The sequence below is a fragment of the Apodemus sylvaticus genome, chromosome 14 (assembly GCF_947179515.1).
Source record: "Apodemus sylvaticus chromosome 14, mApoSyl1.1, whole genome shotgun sequence".
NCBI classification, from domain to species: Eukaryota; Metazoa; Chordata; class Mammalia; order Rodentia; family Muridae; genus Apodemus; species Apodemus sylvaticus.
In genome coordinates this window covers 5,190,355-5,207,430 of record NC_067485.1, presented here as the reverse complement: position 1 = coordinate 5,207,430, position 17,076 = coordinate 5,190,355, and the positions used below count along the sequence as shown (strand labels likewise).

The 17,076-nt window shown below is 38.4% G+C and overlaps 1 protein-coding gene across 5 annotated transcripts in view; it reads right to left on the bottom strand.

Annotated features, from left to right (window-relative positions):
* The window catches only part of LOC127664712 (eukaryotic translation initiation factor 5A-1-like), an 87,044-nt gene extending 71,694 nt beyond the window's left edge, over positions 1–15,350 (bottom strand). For all 5 annotated transcript variants that reach the window (XR_007973228.1, XR_007973227.1, XM_052156840.1 and 2 more), the window contains exons 1-2: positions 15,254–15,350; positions 8,682–8,807 (exon numbers count right to left, since the gene is read on the bottom strand). The gene's annotated coding sequence lies outside the window, so the exon portion shown is untranslated. The remainder of the gene's footprint in view (positions 1–8,681; positions 8,808–15,253) is intronic.
* Between the last annotated feature and the right edge of the window lie 1,726 nt (positions 15,351–17,076).

The window sequence follows — 17,076 nt, the reverse complement described above, 5'->3', positions numbered from 1 at the left end:
GGCCAGGGAAAGCTAGGGCTCTTCCCTGGGAATTTTCGCCAACAATGCTTTCTGCTGTAACATGTTATATCCAGCACCAGTCCTTTCTTTAACACTTGCAAAACTATGACACTTAAATATTTTTAATTAAACTGGAAGCAAGTGAAGTATTCATCTGGAGGAGAACATAAAGTTTGCTCAGTGGCTTTTTAAATATTAGCTGCCACAAGTCACACCGTAATGCTGGGGCTATTTATAACCACATATAAACTCATAGGGAAAATAACATACAGAGATTTGACCTTATATTATAAAGGGTGAACAAGCAAAGCTACCAGTTAAACATGGAAGATGTACACTAAACATATGCAAAAATAAATATATATCATTTAATACCCAGCACCTCAGGCCATTAATTACCAAATGGAAGGTTAAGTAAAGAGCCACTGAAGGAAGAGAAGAAAAATGAATACCTTTTCTTAAAGCTCACATGCAGAATAAAATCCTTTGTTAAAGTTCTCAGGTAAGACATCTACATCAACCTTTTAAATCATAAAAAAAAAAAAAAAAACAGGGTAAAAGGTGAAGAAAAAAAGAAACCTGTCCTATTTCAGGCAAAAAGTAATGCATATAAAAATGCCATTTTTCATTTAGGACCTCTATGGAAAATTCTATAATGTTTCCCTGCCTGATGAAATATAACCCTGATAGCAGGTCATATTTTTAATTAAACCAGTTTTAAAACAAAACAACCATTTGTTAGATAGTATTTATCTCCCTTATTTATGGAAAAAGCAGAACTGAAAAAAATCCACTGTACATAAACATTGTAACTTCAAAATGGAAAGCTAAATTCATGCCATCTCATAAAAGTAGTCAGCAGGAAAAAGCCATCCTTCCTAAACTTAAAATGTAAGGAACATTAATCTTCAGCCACTTACAAATACTAAGGACAAATGTAGCACTCTGTTCGCTCCTTCTTAACGAAAGAATAACAATAAACCTTCCTCTCAGAAACAACAAAAGAAACAGAAAAGTGTTTCGATGGCAGCCTGTGTCATTAGTGGACAATGAGAAAAGATGAGCAACCGTACGCTATGTTGACACAAATGTGCCTTCCCTTCTAGAACTGACATCTCCTGAAAGCTTTTCTGTTAAACTTCCCTCCAGTTCACCACCATTAAGCACAAAAAGTCTCAAAAGAAGCAAATTCAATATCTGAAAGGAGACGAACAAGAACCCAAAGAATTGTTGCCTTAAAATATATTAAGTCCACCTGTGGTCAATAAAAATATTCTTTCGAGGGGGGGGGCGGGAAAAGCCCCTACGAGTCAATTGCCAACAGTGACTGTACCTTTACTGCTATTACCCACTTAACTCCCTCTAAAATTTGCTAGCCTCTTGATTTCTCAAGTGGCACTCAGTGCCTCAGTCAAGCTGCCTGCTCAGCTCCTGACCTTCCCACTAATGGCTGTTATTTGTGGGAGGCTTAAGGACACTGTCAACAGCAAGCTTCCTCCTTGCTCCCCTCAAGCACTGTTGTATCCTCTGCCTGCATGGCCTCTCTGGCCTCTTCTGCTTCCTCTCCCTCTCTCCTAGTCCTTCCCCCTCCTTCCCCACTCTCCCTCACTCCCTCTTCCTATTTTTCCAGCCCCACCCCTTTTTCTCAGTTCTGAGGTCCTCTTCTTTCCCAGGTATTTCCCCTAACCCCCACACATGCAGGCACGAACGAACGAACGAACACACACACACACACACACACACACACACACACACACACACACACACACCATACCACACCACAACACAAAAATCAACTGGCATGCAGCAGCAAGCACCTGCAGTAATAGACTCTTTTATTAAAGCTGTTCTTCTGCAAGACTTGAAATTCCCCATGAATTGGGCCATGTCAAAGCCGATATAATTAACTAGAGGCTCAGCAACGGATCAATTATCAGACAAGCAAGTTATAGTGAAATCAATGAAAGATCATCAGCCACATTATCAGTGTTGCAACTCATCAGGGCAAAACTGAGAAATGTGCTCAAAGCGAGCCCAAGCAAGGTGGCATTACAAAACAAAGGGCTAATTTGGAGACCCTGCTGTGAACAATCTGTAACGGAATTAGCCTTTTTTCCCCCTAAACTGCACAGCTCCATAACTAAATGTGACAGACTGAGAGAAGCAATTTATTAAGACACCAACCCCAAGTTTATTTAGTTCATAAACTCTCTCCTGGAAAATCAATACAGTCTGTACAGGGTTATTAGGTTGACTAGCTAATACATCCAAATCTGCTATGCCCAGCCACAGTCCTCTGACAAAATGCTACCCAGAGTATGCAAACCGGTCTCTCTCAGACTGCAAGGTCTAACCGAACAAGTCTGCAGCAAAACTATTACCTAAATATTCCTGCCGTAGCCACGCCTTAAAAACATCAGGATAGCCTCGTAAGATTCACAAGAAAAATCACAACAATTACACAGTACTGTACCTCCTAGATGGATTTTGTCAAACAAAATTTTAGTTAATTCCTAAAATCAGTTTAAAAAAAAGTAAAAGCTTCATTATAACAAGACACCAGTCCAAAGAGTTAGCTATATATAAACATGCTAAAGTACAAACCTTGAATGTTTATGTTTTGTTTATTATGTTTAAAACCATTTTTTAATAAATTTTAGAAAATAAAATTCTGACTCCTATAGAAATTCCCAAAATATGTTATGTGAACTTGCCATCCATTTCCATAGGAAAATGTAGAACCTTGATGCTTTTCTGGCCAGTAAGAGACTTGAATTGTTTTTTAGAGACTCAGGTCCATGTCTAACAGCAAAACCAAGGCACCAAGACATCTCCTGAGGCTTTCCATTGGCTCAACATTCTGTAGATTACAGAATAACCCTCTGAAATCCTTTGTATCCAAGTTATTTACAACTAGGCCATGGGGATAAATATCATTTTCACAATTATTGCTTTCTTCCTGATTCAAAGTCATGTACTTAAGATTAGGGGATCACAAATCTGAAAGGTCACGTGACGCTCCTCACAGTCCCTGAGACTGAGAGTTAGGCTGTGTACACTGAGAGGTCCACCAAGGAGCTCTCAAGGTCCTAAAGAAACTGTAGAACTAGGAGTAACTAACTCTTCTTCATAACACACAGCAGTAACACACACACACACACACACACACACACATACATACAACTCTGAAATACTTTTACAACAGTAACATAAGACCAGGAGACTGGACAAGGTTAGGGTAAGCAGCTCTGGAAATAACTAATGATGTTTTAACACTTACAATGTTTTTATTTATTTATTTATTTTAAAAAAACTGTACTATTAACATGCCATCAGTATACTCAACTGGCTTCAAATTCTAAATCCTAAATGTTAATTTTAAAAAATAGTTTAAATTCAATTTACAGATGCTACAATTACACATTTGTTTTTATCTGGTATTTATCAAACATTTCACCAGTCATGTTTCTAATAATATTTTTTAAAGTTAAGCATATATACTAACCCTGCACTATCTGCACACTTTGGATAGTAATTAAAAGTTGTAATTACAGGAAATGCATACTTTTAAAAACCTTTTTGCACATAACTACACACTGTGCATGTACCCTCAATGAGATCCAATTAGTTACAAAGAATTTGCATTTCCGTTAGTGTAGGATAACAAGACTACAGGGAGGTGCAGTGCAATCCCACCAGCAGAGGAAGGCAGTGTGTTCTTTCCTGTTCGCTCTGTAAGCAGTAATTCCCACAAGTGATTGCTTAGAATGTTACTATCTTTTTAATATTTTGTAGTGAGGTGAATTGGGTCTTTTATTTTCTCAAAAATTACACAGTGATGCAAAAGTTAGTCACAGTTACTGACTACTGACAGGCCAAAGAATGTTCTTTTGCATATACTTTTGGAATAAACTAGTTTATTTATTGTGTTGCTTTTTGTTTGTTTGTTTGTTTGTTTATGGGAATATAACCCATCATTTCTTTATATATATTAAAATTATTTTTTTTTAAAGACAGGGTATCATCATGTAGCCCTGACTGGCCTGGAACTCACTTTATTGACCAGGTTGATTTCAAGAGATCTGCCTGCCTCTGCCTCTCCAGTGCTAGGATTAAGGGTGTGCTCCACCATACCCAACTTTACTTTTCTTCACTGGATTTAATTTCTTCAAAACACAGGGCTTTCTTAAGGTCATTCTGTGACTGGGAACATAGAAGCTATATAAAGGTCTTTGTTCTGTGCTAAGAAACTCAGGCCCTGCACTAAGAAAGCACTTGAAGGCTTTCTTTCTTTCTTTCTTTCTTTCTTTCTTTCTTTCTTTCTTTCTTTCTTTCTTTCTTTCTTTCTCTCTCTCTCTCTCTCTCTCTCTCTCTCTCTCTCTCTCTCTCTCTCTCTCTCTCTCTCTCTCTCTCTCTCTTTCAGTTTTTTTTCTTCCCTAGCTAGGGCTACAACGTAAATCCTGAACAAATATAAAATAAATGTATGGCTTGTGCATACAGTTTAAGAAGCATCCGCAGGACTACTGACGGCTTACAGAACCGCACCTGTGACTCCCTGGGCTCAGTTCTCCCGCTGTTAGCAGACTCTGTAATCTGTAATGACAGTGTACTGGCCTTTGCTCTTCCTTCAGTCACAATTTACTTCTAAAGCTTGGTTAAGTACAGAGCTGGGTTAAAGATCAGTGGTTTTTCATGTGACACATGCTGGGATTCATCTAATGGCTTGTCAAGACAAAACTCTCCCTCTTCTTGCCAAAATAATAAAAATGACGCTCCACATCGCATGACAATCAGCACTTCCTCGTGGTGGGACAGCTCGAGCTTTCTGTAACTCATCTATTTTATAGAAAAAATATTGCTAACTGGCTATCCACTCTCAGTGTACAGAATCAGGTTGCCATCCTCAAATCCCTTTCCTTCTCAGAACTCTACAGCAGCCTGTAAACTAGTCACTAATGACATGCGACCTTAACATATAAAGGAATGCTGAAGCTCAGGTTCCTAATGCATTAAGGCACATAACTTAATATATGCAAATTATGCAGGAGCAGCAGGCTGGTCTCAGTCACAGAGGTGGGGCAGGCAACTGAGGAAATGTCATTTTTCTTGAGAACGAAGTGTAGGACTTGCTTTGCAACATCTGTTGGTCTGTGTGGAATGCTAACAGATGTGTTAAGTGGGGGAAAAAAAGGAGAAAGAACTAATGAATGAAAACTCCTCTGAACAGATATTTCCCTCACTTCCATACTCCTAAGGAAGAAGGTTGACAGCCACCCTTTCCCCGAGTGAAGCCTGCCACCCTTTCCCCTTGTGAAGCCTGACACCCCTACTTTATTGTGCCATTTCTTTTCAGACACAAAGTTAAGGAGGAACAAATTTGGTTCAATATAAAGAATAGGAAAAAGTAAAGCTAATAATAATTTCAATTTTAAATTTTAAATAATAATTTCAATTTTAAATTTTAATTTCCACTTTTTTGTTTGCTTTATAATTGTATAGTTATCTATGTTTATACAATTTGATGAGAGGACAGTAAAATATTCGTTTCCATTAACACATATAAACCCAAACATAATGAGTACACAAGCACATCTATGTGCGCTCTGTGGAGAAAAGAAGAAATGACATTTAAAAGTACTTCTTAAGATCAAGAGCTGCTTGGTTGATAATGTTGTTCATTTGAAATGTAAATAAGTAAAATAACCAAAAAAGATCATAAAATAAAAAATGATAAATAAAAGATCAAGATCTGAATTATCTTTTCGGTTTTGTTTGGTTGTTACAGGGTTTTTTTTTTTTTTTTTTTTTTTTTTGTGCTTTGTATCATTTTGTTTTTGAGACAGGTTTTTTTCCACATAGCTCTGACTGTCCTGGAACTTACTATGTAGCTCAGCCTGGCCTCAACTCGAACTCACAGAGATCTGCCTGCCTCTATGAATTATCTTCCTTAATGTAAAGATACTCATCGTTACAATTAAGATTCACCTAATATTTACACCTAAATCTTTGCTTGCCAACTGATTTCCAATTTCTTTCTTTCCATTTCAATCTCTGTAAGAGATGGACAACTGTGCCTCGATTGCCAATGTTCCCAAATGGTAACATCTGGTAATCATGGGTCCTCATGTTTAAATTTTAAGGAACCAGGAAAATTTTTATTTAGCAATTGCTTTTCTTGTTTCAGTTTATTCGGTGACTGAGCTGTATGTAGCAGACGGACATGTATGTAGCAGTCTTTAATTCAGGTTAAAAGGATGACACATGGGCAGGGGGTACATGGGGGTACATGGCGGTTCAGATTTTAATCCCAGCCCTTGGGAGGCAGAGGCAGGCAGATCTCTGTGAATCCCAGGCCACTTTGATCTCTATAGTGAGTTTCAAAGCAGATAGGAGTGAGATTCTATCCTCAAAAAGATATGTGATTCATGCACACCAACAACTAAATGTAACCAAGTGTCATATGTAAATGATCTAAACTACACAGTCTATTACTCTTTCTATTAAAATCTTTATGGTAAGAATTTAGGTTTAGAGTCCATGAATTAGCTAATTTAAAATTAGCTTAAAGGGTCTTTATGAAAAGGAGAAGAAAAATCTAAATTCATGTTATCATCTTTGATTGGCATCTCAATCCTTCTCCTCCAAGAGTCTGTGTTAGGATTCACTTGTTCCTTCATATTTATAATATTCATATATAACTATATATAAATGCCAGATGGCTTTGACAACCTACTTGGACATTTCAAAATATAGTAGCTTCAGCTAAAACAGCCGAGGAATAAGAACATTGTTCAATTTTTAAGTAAGAGGACCCATGCCTTCATTTATAGTCAGTTTTCTGCCAATCCATTATAGACATACTAAATACTCAGATGTGAACTCACAGGAACACCAATCACATCAGTGCACGAGACATATATAATAGCTGCTATGCACTGAGAGAAGAAAATGGTGACCAATACTGACAGAGAAAACCTTATGCAGTAAAAATGTCTTTATGTGACCAGAAAAGGAACACAAGCCCCTTAAACAGGGTTCGAGCTACTTCAGAGAGTGACATTAACATTTCCCTTAGGAAAATATTACCTAAACGCTTTACCGAAAAGGAGAAAATGCTCCAATTGACACTTGTCTAACTTGCCTGAGATGCTGTGTCTGACACCCTAGTCAGGGCTGAGCGCCAGAATGCACTTCCAGGAAACACTCAAAGGCTATAATCCATGGATGCAAAACATCGGAAAATGGACAGATGTGGTTAGGTACAGTAGATCAGGTAGCTTACAAAATGCTAAGGAAATGAGAATCCCTTGGAATCAAGATTCACATTTCAAAAAAAGCATCTTCAGTCAGTACAAATCTTATGCCTACAAAAGATCAAACATTTTCCTATTTTGTTTTGATCTAAAAAGTAAAAAAGTGACTTTAATTTTTTTGTGTGAACAAGCAGTGACAAAAGCTGTTGTACTATCACAAGCTTCAGTTGATGTCCTGTGAGAAAAATCTTCTGAAAGAATCAGTGGTATCTTTCCTTAAATGACTATGAGGATAAAAATAAAAAGCAAAAGCAAAAGACAAAAATCCAACAGGCTGGGGCATGGAAGTGCACTGGGGAATTACTTTCATATGACCACGAAAGTTGTGGGATTGTAAAGATAATATTAATGCTTTTATTTACTTCCTTCTAAAAACTGTGGCCTGAGATGCTGGCAGCTCTAGTAAAAATGTCACAGTAATAGTTTAAATTACTGTCAAGAAGGAAGATTGAGATTCACTTCTGCACAAGAAAACCCTGTTACAAGGCTCAATACAAACAAACACACACAAACACACACATACATACATACAAACACATATACAAGTGCTCACAAACACACATACATACATCAATACACACAAACGCACACATACATGCACAAACACATGCACACATACTAACAAACACATATACAAGAACATACACACATATACATACATGCATACATACACAAACATACACAAGCCCTTACAAACTACTTAGACACAAAAACATGCTTACACACAAAATCATGCATACGCCCACACAAACATGCATTTAAGTGAAAAACATTGATGCAAAGAAAATTTGTATGATTTCTGGATGGTTTTTCATATTAAAAAAATTTAAATGGGAGAGTGGGGGCCTTTGGTGTAGGACCTCGGCTGGACGCAAGCAGGCAGGAAGCTTTTCACACACAACTGCACTGTCTGTCCATCAGCTGATGTCCTGGTTATGCTCATCTTAGGGAAACTCATTAGTCTGCATGTGTATGTGTGTGTGTGTGTGTTACATATGTGTTACATTTCAATTCTCAAAGATTACTACCCTAACACATCCTTTTTAAAAACAGTGACAATTAGAATAAATCTTCCCTAGAACTATGTGTAAAAAATGAAAAGTGGAAAAAGGGGATGAAATAAAAGAAGACACTTTATCACAATCAAAATCATTCGAATTATTGCCACAACATTCTACTTCATGAAGTATCTTCAGAGGTTAAAAACTGTTGAGAAGCAAGTAAACACATTCATTTCCTAGCATGCACATGAGTGTGAAAGACAGTAAGAGGGTGGAACAAAGAATAATTATGTGGGAACAAACCTCAATAGGACAGTCAGAGAATGTGAGCATATTTAAGTGACTTAAATAAGAAAGAACAGCATACCTCAAGTTGAGATGGATCAACTCCACAGCATGGGACTTTAAAATGTGCTTGCCAGTCCTGGTCACCAAGCCTGCCTTCCGATTTGTAACTGAGGCAATTTGGAGGTGGGGAGGGCACAAAATGTGCCTGTTGAGAGATTAGAAGAGGAAATTTTATATAGTCTGCAGGCAGTATTTTACAGAAATCCTGGTTGCATCAAGATACTTTATCTTAAAAACTACAGATATAATATACTCCTCTGACCACTCAAACACTTGTAAAAAGAGTTAATTACTAAGGTGTATAACAACCAACAGTTAAATATATGAAGCATAAGAAAACAACAATGAGGAATAACAGAATAGCTCACTGAGGGGTGACAGGACAGGGGAGCCACTCAGGGCTTCTTGAGTGCAAGCCTGTGTGCTAAGAAGCCAAACCAACATTGCACTTAAGATTCTTTCTTTAAGGAGGAACTGGACAGTCATGTGGGTATCTGACACCGGGGCTGCCAAACACAAGTTCTACCACTGAGCCACACTCCAGTCAATACCCCAACTTACTCCATTTTCTTCTACTAATCATCAAGAAAATCATTATAAACCTTTTTACTCACTGTTGAAGAACTATTTATCAAGCTTCACATACCAAGTACAAGAAGCTGTGGGGAACACCAAAATAAGACATGATCCCTGCTCACAGGTTTATAATCTACTACAGAATAAAAGCCATGCGCGAAAACGACCTTACACAAATAGAGATAGTGTTAAGGCAAGCACAGTAGATCCTTATGATTTAGGGAAGGATGCCTTCCCACTGATATGTGAAAGAAGCATCTAAGCAAAGGCTGCCTTTGTTCTAGGCCCTGAGAGACCACAAATATTCATCTAGAGAAGTGATCTAGTTTCACTAGGGTGCAGGGAGGATGATGGATAAAGCAGTAATAAATGGGAAGATGCGTGGGTAATGGAACTATGGGTAAGAGTCCCACAGTCCACTCAGTTGCTATTCTGTTATCCACCAAGTGATCAGCCAACTCTACAAAAAGACAACCTCAACACAGGGTAAATATTAATATTTTTAAAGAAAGTCCATCTGTGACAACACATTAAAACATAACTAAAAGGAAGCTAAGAGATCAATCAGGGAACTATTATAATAAACAGGTAAAATAAGCAGATAAGGCTGATGAAAAAAAAGCAAAATACAAAAGACACTGTGGGAATGAAATTAAAGCCCTAAGAATGACAGACAGGACATGTGTAAGGACATGGGACAGATAGCTCACTGGTTAAGAGCACGCTGCTCTTGTGGAGAGCCCAAGTTAGTTTTCATGTTGGGTGGCTCACATCTGCCTGTAATCTTGTAATTCCAACTCCAGGGGATCCAATGTCTTCTTCCAGCCTCTGTAGGCACTTGCATGGATGTGCGCACACAAGTCCCCCTCCCAAGATGCAGACACATACACACGATTAAACATGTGGATCACAAGAGCCAGTGTGACACTAGGGATCTGGCTGGCAGCACCTTCTAGAGAAAGGAGAATACAGTTGAGCTCAGTCTGAGGAGCAAAGGAATGTGTGATTTGGGGCAGGAACAGTAAAATAACCTTGGGGCTTGAAAAGCTAGCAGGGTTTAAAGAAGTGTCCCTAGGAACAGACAGCTTGTTTTCCACTATGGGAGGTTTAAAAAGAAAAATCTAGAGTGAGCGAAGGGCACCAAGACAGTTGAGAGAAGGATATTGAAGATCTAGGCCAGAAGGAAAATGATATAAAGGGTCCTAGGAGAGAATGTGGTAAGAACACAAATGAAAAGGTTCTCTGAAGAGAGGAAAAAAATCCCTCAGACACAAAGGAATGATATAGAAATTTTTCCCTGGTAAGAAATTCAGGCATTAAGGCCAGGCAGTGATGGATACCCCTTTAACCCCAGCACTCAGGAGGCAGAGGCAAGTAGATCTCTGAATTTGAAGCTAGCCTGGTCTACAGAGTGAGTTCTAGACAGCCACGGCTACCCAGAGAAACCCTATCTCAACCCAACAAAAACAAAGAAATTCAGGAATTGGTGTGTGTGTGTGTGTGTGTGTGTGTGTGTGTGTGTTTGTGTGTGTGTAAATAGGACCTACTCAGTCTACTCAGTTGCTTGCGTATACATGCTTTGAGGACCAGACACTTGGCATTGAATAACCAATTGGAGGGCATCTTCCATAGGGAAGACAACCTCTCTCAGCATCCCTTAGTTGCCTGTAGTTCTTGTCTGAGGTTGGGGTCCCACGGGATTTCCCTCTTCCACTTTTCCCCCTTCATTGTCCTTGTTCAGGCCCTGCCATATTGTAACAATTAAAGAATATGAGGCCAGAAACTTGAGAAGGAGCAAGGGTGGGGCCATGGAAGTTGTTAGAGGAAGGAAAGGGAACGGAGAGAAATGATGTAATTATATTTTACTTAAAACAATAATAAATACACTTAATGTTTTTAAAAAGAAACACAGATATTACGACTCCAGTTAAGATCACAAACTAGAGAACAACTGGAGAAGAGAAAAGGAACAGTCTACTTAAAAAGGCACAATGAAGGTCAGAATCCATGAGCGGTGACCGGAAGACAGGTCAACTGCAGAGAGGGCTGCCCCTGAAAGTACCTAGGAAGTCTCCTCCCAGTCAAGACAATGTTGGCTTTAAGACAACGCATTGGGCTTAGTAGTTAAGAACATGTACAATTTTTTTTTTTTTTTGCATGGGATCCAAGTTCAGTTCCCAGTACCTACATGAGATGGCTCACACCTGCTGTAACTATAGCTCCAGGGGATTTGATAATCAGGTGCATACATACATACATACATACATACCATACATACGTATGTACATAGGTGCATTCGTTTTCTCTCTCTCTAAGATTTATTTATCTTTTAAAATTTAAAGAATGTTTTTTTTTTAAGGCATAGTTAGGAATTGGAAATACTGACACTGAAATCTGAAATACTGAAAACCAATAAAGGGTTCTGAATGCAGAGAGTAATGCCTTGCTCCAGAACATATAGCCCAGGAAAGAAACAGAACTTTGGGAACTATAGTGGTCACATACATTCCCACACTGATGAGTTCATGTAAAAGAATTAAAATGCCAAGAATACATTTTGGACCAAATTATTTGATCTTTATTTATTCATAAACCTAATTCTAAATATATACAGAGCATTTTTTTTAAAAAAATGGCTGCAAGTTTACTCCTGGCTAAAGAAATTCCACAAAGCAAATAAAAACTGGAAATATTTTGAACTATATCACATATATGATTTGAATTCAGGAGAGAGGAGATGTCTAAGAATATTGCTTCATTAGCAGACATGAGACAAAGCTGAGGAGGTAAGCCCCCCATCCCTTACTGCTAACTCCTACCTCCAGGCCCATGTGATCCTAAGTCACATCAACTCTCTACCCAATTAGTGAGGATAACATTAAGAGAACTCAGCACTTTTAGTCCAGAATCCCTCTAGAGGCCAGGGAAATGATGAGTTCCATCACATGTCCAGTATCAACAGCCACTGAACAAATACCTCAGGGACATGGACAAAGACATTTATCTGCTGTGCTGGCAGCCACTACAACCAGCCTTCCTAACAGAGTCCTTTCTGTAAGGACTGCTGTCTAAGTGACCTGTCATATAGCTTTATAAAGTAGCATTAATACTGTGGGCCAAAATGAGATTGATCTTTGAGCTTCGTGGTCTCCTGTTGTCAACAGTGCATTATAAAACCAATACTAAATACTTTATAAACAGGTCTCCCTACAGTGTATTAGAGAAACAGTGCATATTTCATGCTCCATAGTTAGGCAGCCGCATATCCATCAGGCTAATAAATTATTTATTAGATACCCCGAAGTGCAATAAGAGTCAATAAACTAACTTCTGAATACTTGTATGCAACTATTTCAATGGAAATTGTAACCTGGATGAGAAAACATTCTCACTAACAATGGCAGATGGAAGACCCTCTCTCAAGTATACCATTAGAAGGGAACACATACGTTGAGAGAGAGAGAGAGAGAGAGAGAGAGAGAGAGAGAGAGAGAGAGAGAGAGAGAGAGAGAGAAAAGAAATTCCTGTTTAGAAGATAATTTTTGTTACTGAACTTTAAGCGATACCCAACACCATACACATTTCTTCTGTTTGTATATACAGGCCTCTGATTCCCCCATCCTCAGGGAAATAATAATTGGTAGAAACATGTCTATCATACCTCAACTCAGATGACAGCTCCTACTAATGCTTTGCAGTTGTGATCTCAAAGAAACTATGCAATGCCTTGAGAGTGTATACAACAAGATCTTTGATATACATGCAGTAAGGAATGCAGAAGTTATTAACCAAAGATTTTAAGGAACTTTAATCTATTTTTTCGTTTCTTTTTTTCTCCCCTTGTATTTTTGGTTAAACCTGCCAACCCTTAGATACATGTGATGCAGTCCCCAATGCCCAGTCCAACATCACTAGACTAGAATTAATCAATGGTTAATTCTACCATTTCTGAAAGAGGACCTTCTGTTCTGGAATGTATTCCAGCCCTTCAAAGAAAAAATTTCTTCAGCTGGGAGTTATTTCTCAAACTATCAGAGGCGTGGACCTCTGTGTAGTATTGCGGTGCGGTGCCATGGTTTCACATGCTGGCCACATTAATAGTGAAGAGCAAGCATCTGTAACCCACAGATGTGTGTGGTTTAGTCCCAAAGCACCCGCAGGGCCCATGCCAATGCAAACCACTCTTCCTGTCCCACATCGGAACCACACTGGTTTTCTTCAGGAGCCAGAGACTCGAGATACAGTTCTGAAAATGGGGTCTTTGGTACTTTCCACTCACGTGATGGGTATGGACTGTCAAGAAGAATACTGTCAGGGTCATTGGCTCTTTTCCTTCTCCCCACCCCACATCAAGTGGATAAGCTAGAATGTGGAAAGTGAGGGGGGAGTGCAGTGGAGGACAGGCTCAATGAATAGCAGATACATGTATAAAATGTGCGTATATGCACAATGAATATATACAGTGAAAATATTTTTTTCAGAGAAGGAAAAGCAAAAGTTAAAGTGTTGAAGTATCCTAAAAAGCCCCTGGGAAACAACCTAAACAGATAAACATACAGGGTTTTTTCCCCCACAGTATTTTTATTTTTCTTCCTAATATCTTATAGTTTTATTCCTATAGGCAAGAGTTTTGAAGGTTGAAACACATTTTATGAGGTTTAGGTGAAAAAAGCAGAAATAAAGGAGGAGCATGAGAGAGATGATTTCACATTACTTTCTCAAAAGACACATCCCTGAGTCCTATGCATCATGAAAGTGGATAGCAAAGCACAGACTGAGACTAACTTCTTTGTATTATTTTCGCTACTACAACCACTACTGCTAAGATGACTCTTCATATTAATGACTTTGGTATGTAGACAAACTATAAAAGATGCAGTCTCTGATCTCAAGTACTTATCGATGTCTGTGGGGATTTACCACTCCTGCTAGATTTACTTTCTTCTTCATACTCTAGCCCAGAGGAAGTGATCATCACTCAAGACTTGGAGCCTTTCCATGAGTGGGGTTTAAATATGGCAAGGAGAAGGGGTATTTGCCCTTGGACACAGATGGTACTAGATCCAAAGCTTAGTGAGTCTGGTTTGCTTGCAGCAAAGAGAAAGACTAAAATTTCTTTTTAAAAAATGACAATGATCTAACTGAGCTTTATTAAAAAAAATCATTTAGTATAAAAGTACACAGTACTCAGTATTTTATCCTATCAAGCACATGTATGCACTGAACTGGTATCATACAGCTATCTCCATATGACTCAGCAGCTTCTGCCATACAGCAGCCCATGTGCCATTTATTCACATTGCATGCCCAGCAGTCAACTGTGTATGTGGTTAGAAGTCCAGCAAGGAGACTTTTTTTAAACATAGGATTGACTATCTATAGAAGCTTTTACTTACTGGTCAAATCACTTAACCCAAATTTTCTACCTCCAAATGGTAGTAGTAGAAGTAATTCATAGAATCATTGTGAAAACCAAATACTTTGGTTAGTACAAAAGGTTTAGGTTTACCTAGTTTCTAGACATAGATACTCAACAAATATGAATCTCTCTCTCTCTCTCTCTCTCTCTCTCTCTCTCTCACACACACACACACACACACACACACACACACACATATGCACAGTATGTGTGTGTGTGTGTGTGTGTGTGTGTATAGATTTCAAACTAGATGGCTTTGGGCATTTTTGTTTGGCCTGTGTTTTAATTAATGGCCAGCATATAAAGTTCACATATAAAGGGTGAGTTAGACAGAGACAAAAGGTAAGTGTTGGGAAACTAAAGGTATAGCATAAATATTCCTTTTCAACAACTGTAAACTGGGGTGGAACAGAAGCTACTGTCTTTTTAGCAGGCACCCCTCCCCCACCAGTCTCTTCAACCATCACCTGTTTTCCTCATTTTGTTGTTTGCCTGGCTACTTGAGCCATTCAAGTACTACATATGGAGAGTTCATTCCCACACACAAAGGAAAATGGTATTTAAACAAGGCTGGCCTTGAACTCACTGAGACCCACCTTCCTTTGCCTCCTGAGTGCTGGGTTTAAAGGTGTGCACCACCATGCACAGCTCCAGATGTTTTCCATTGCATTTTCTTTCAATCAATGGAAATCTTTTCTCTGAAAAATGAAGATGTGAATTCTGAACATGGGGGAAGAGCAGTGCAGAGCCTGGGTGTCTTAGCCTTTGTAATTTGAGGCATCCTGCGGGGAGGTTGGGGTGACTAATTTAATATGATTGCTTTACAACCAAGGAAACTGAGGCTAAACACAAAATAAGTTGGTAACAGAACCAGGAGCATTTTCTGGGCTTGGGTCTACCATATTGCTTTGACAGCAGAGTTTAAAGCAGTGGCCATATATTGAAAACTCACGGTATACCAGAGTTTCTCCTATTGACCTGACAAAACCAAATATTAAACTTTCAAGAAACTTCCCAGGCAAATTGTATTTAAACTGAGAACTTAAAATAGGTAAGATTGGAAGTCATCAAAAGTTGGACAGATTCTAGCTCTTTGCATATAGCCCCATGAGCCAGACAATGAACTTTTCCAAGCACAAGCCCTGGTAGATACTCTGACTCATGGCTAACTCCAGCAATGGGCATTCTATATACAGTACATAGAAACAACAGTGTTTCCATGTCCTGCTTTCCAGAGATTGCAAAGCCAAGCCATATCCTAAGAGTTAAGGAAGAAAGCAAATATGTCCATTGGCTAAGATCACTCACTCTATAAGGCATAGTGACAAGTTACATAAAGATGGAATTGGTCAAAAATCCAGCAACTAGAATTCTTACCTTAATCATTATAAATAGACATTTATTGCATTCAATGTTCACCTGCTGTATGCCAGATACTGTGAAAAGGATCAAAATTCCCCTACATACATTCCATTTTTCTTTTCATAAGCCTTATTATAAAAATGCAAATAAATAAAAACACTACATACCAGACCCAAAGCCTATGTAAGGTAATGAACTTATATTCTGTTAGAACTGCAACTCAAAGTGGAATCTATGAAGTTTCATATTAAATTTTACTCTTTAAGTATTGAATATATTTTATGTATTCATCTAATAAAAAAAGCCCAAAATCCATGACAGCATTTCAATCAGAAAAAACTACTCTGTTCCCTTAACTCATCAGTGACCTGAAATCAATGATCACATCATTCCCTTGTGCTTAGCTTTTCTTCATGTTACAGGGTATCCACAAGTACATTTGTCAACATCTACGCATACGTTAGTGACTTGATTCTGCATGAGAGAAAAGATGTGATTCATTTGTTTTTGAGGTCATGTGACCTTGCTTAATAGTGTAGATTCTAAGTGCTATATGTATTCTAATTTCTCTATTATATATATGTATATAATCTATATCTGTGCGTGTGTGTATGTGTGTGTGTGTGTGTGTGTGTGTGTGTGTGTATTAGAGTAGATTAGTATCCATCCACTTGACCTGAGCCAGCAGGAACAGGGGTCCTGAATGACAAGGTGTTGAGTGAAAGACCAGGGATAAGAAATAAAGAAGATGAGAACAACGATGACAAAGGCTATAGTTAGGACAAGGAGCTCTTCTATAAGCCTATGATGCAGTCCAAGCAAGTTTACTAAGAAGTACAGTATTTGAGATACTATTTGTAGCCAAAGTCAGATCATGTTGACAGAGAGAACAAGAGATACCTCATATGTATGTGTGTGTGTGTGTATGTGTATGATTCCCATTTGTATCAAATACTTTTCATTTTGTTTTTCATAAGCCCCATGAGGTAGGTACTAATGAGGTAGGTACTAATATCAATGTATCTCCCTTATCAATGAGGAAACTGAAGCTAGCAGG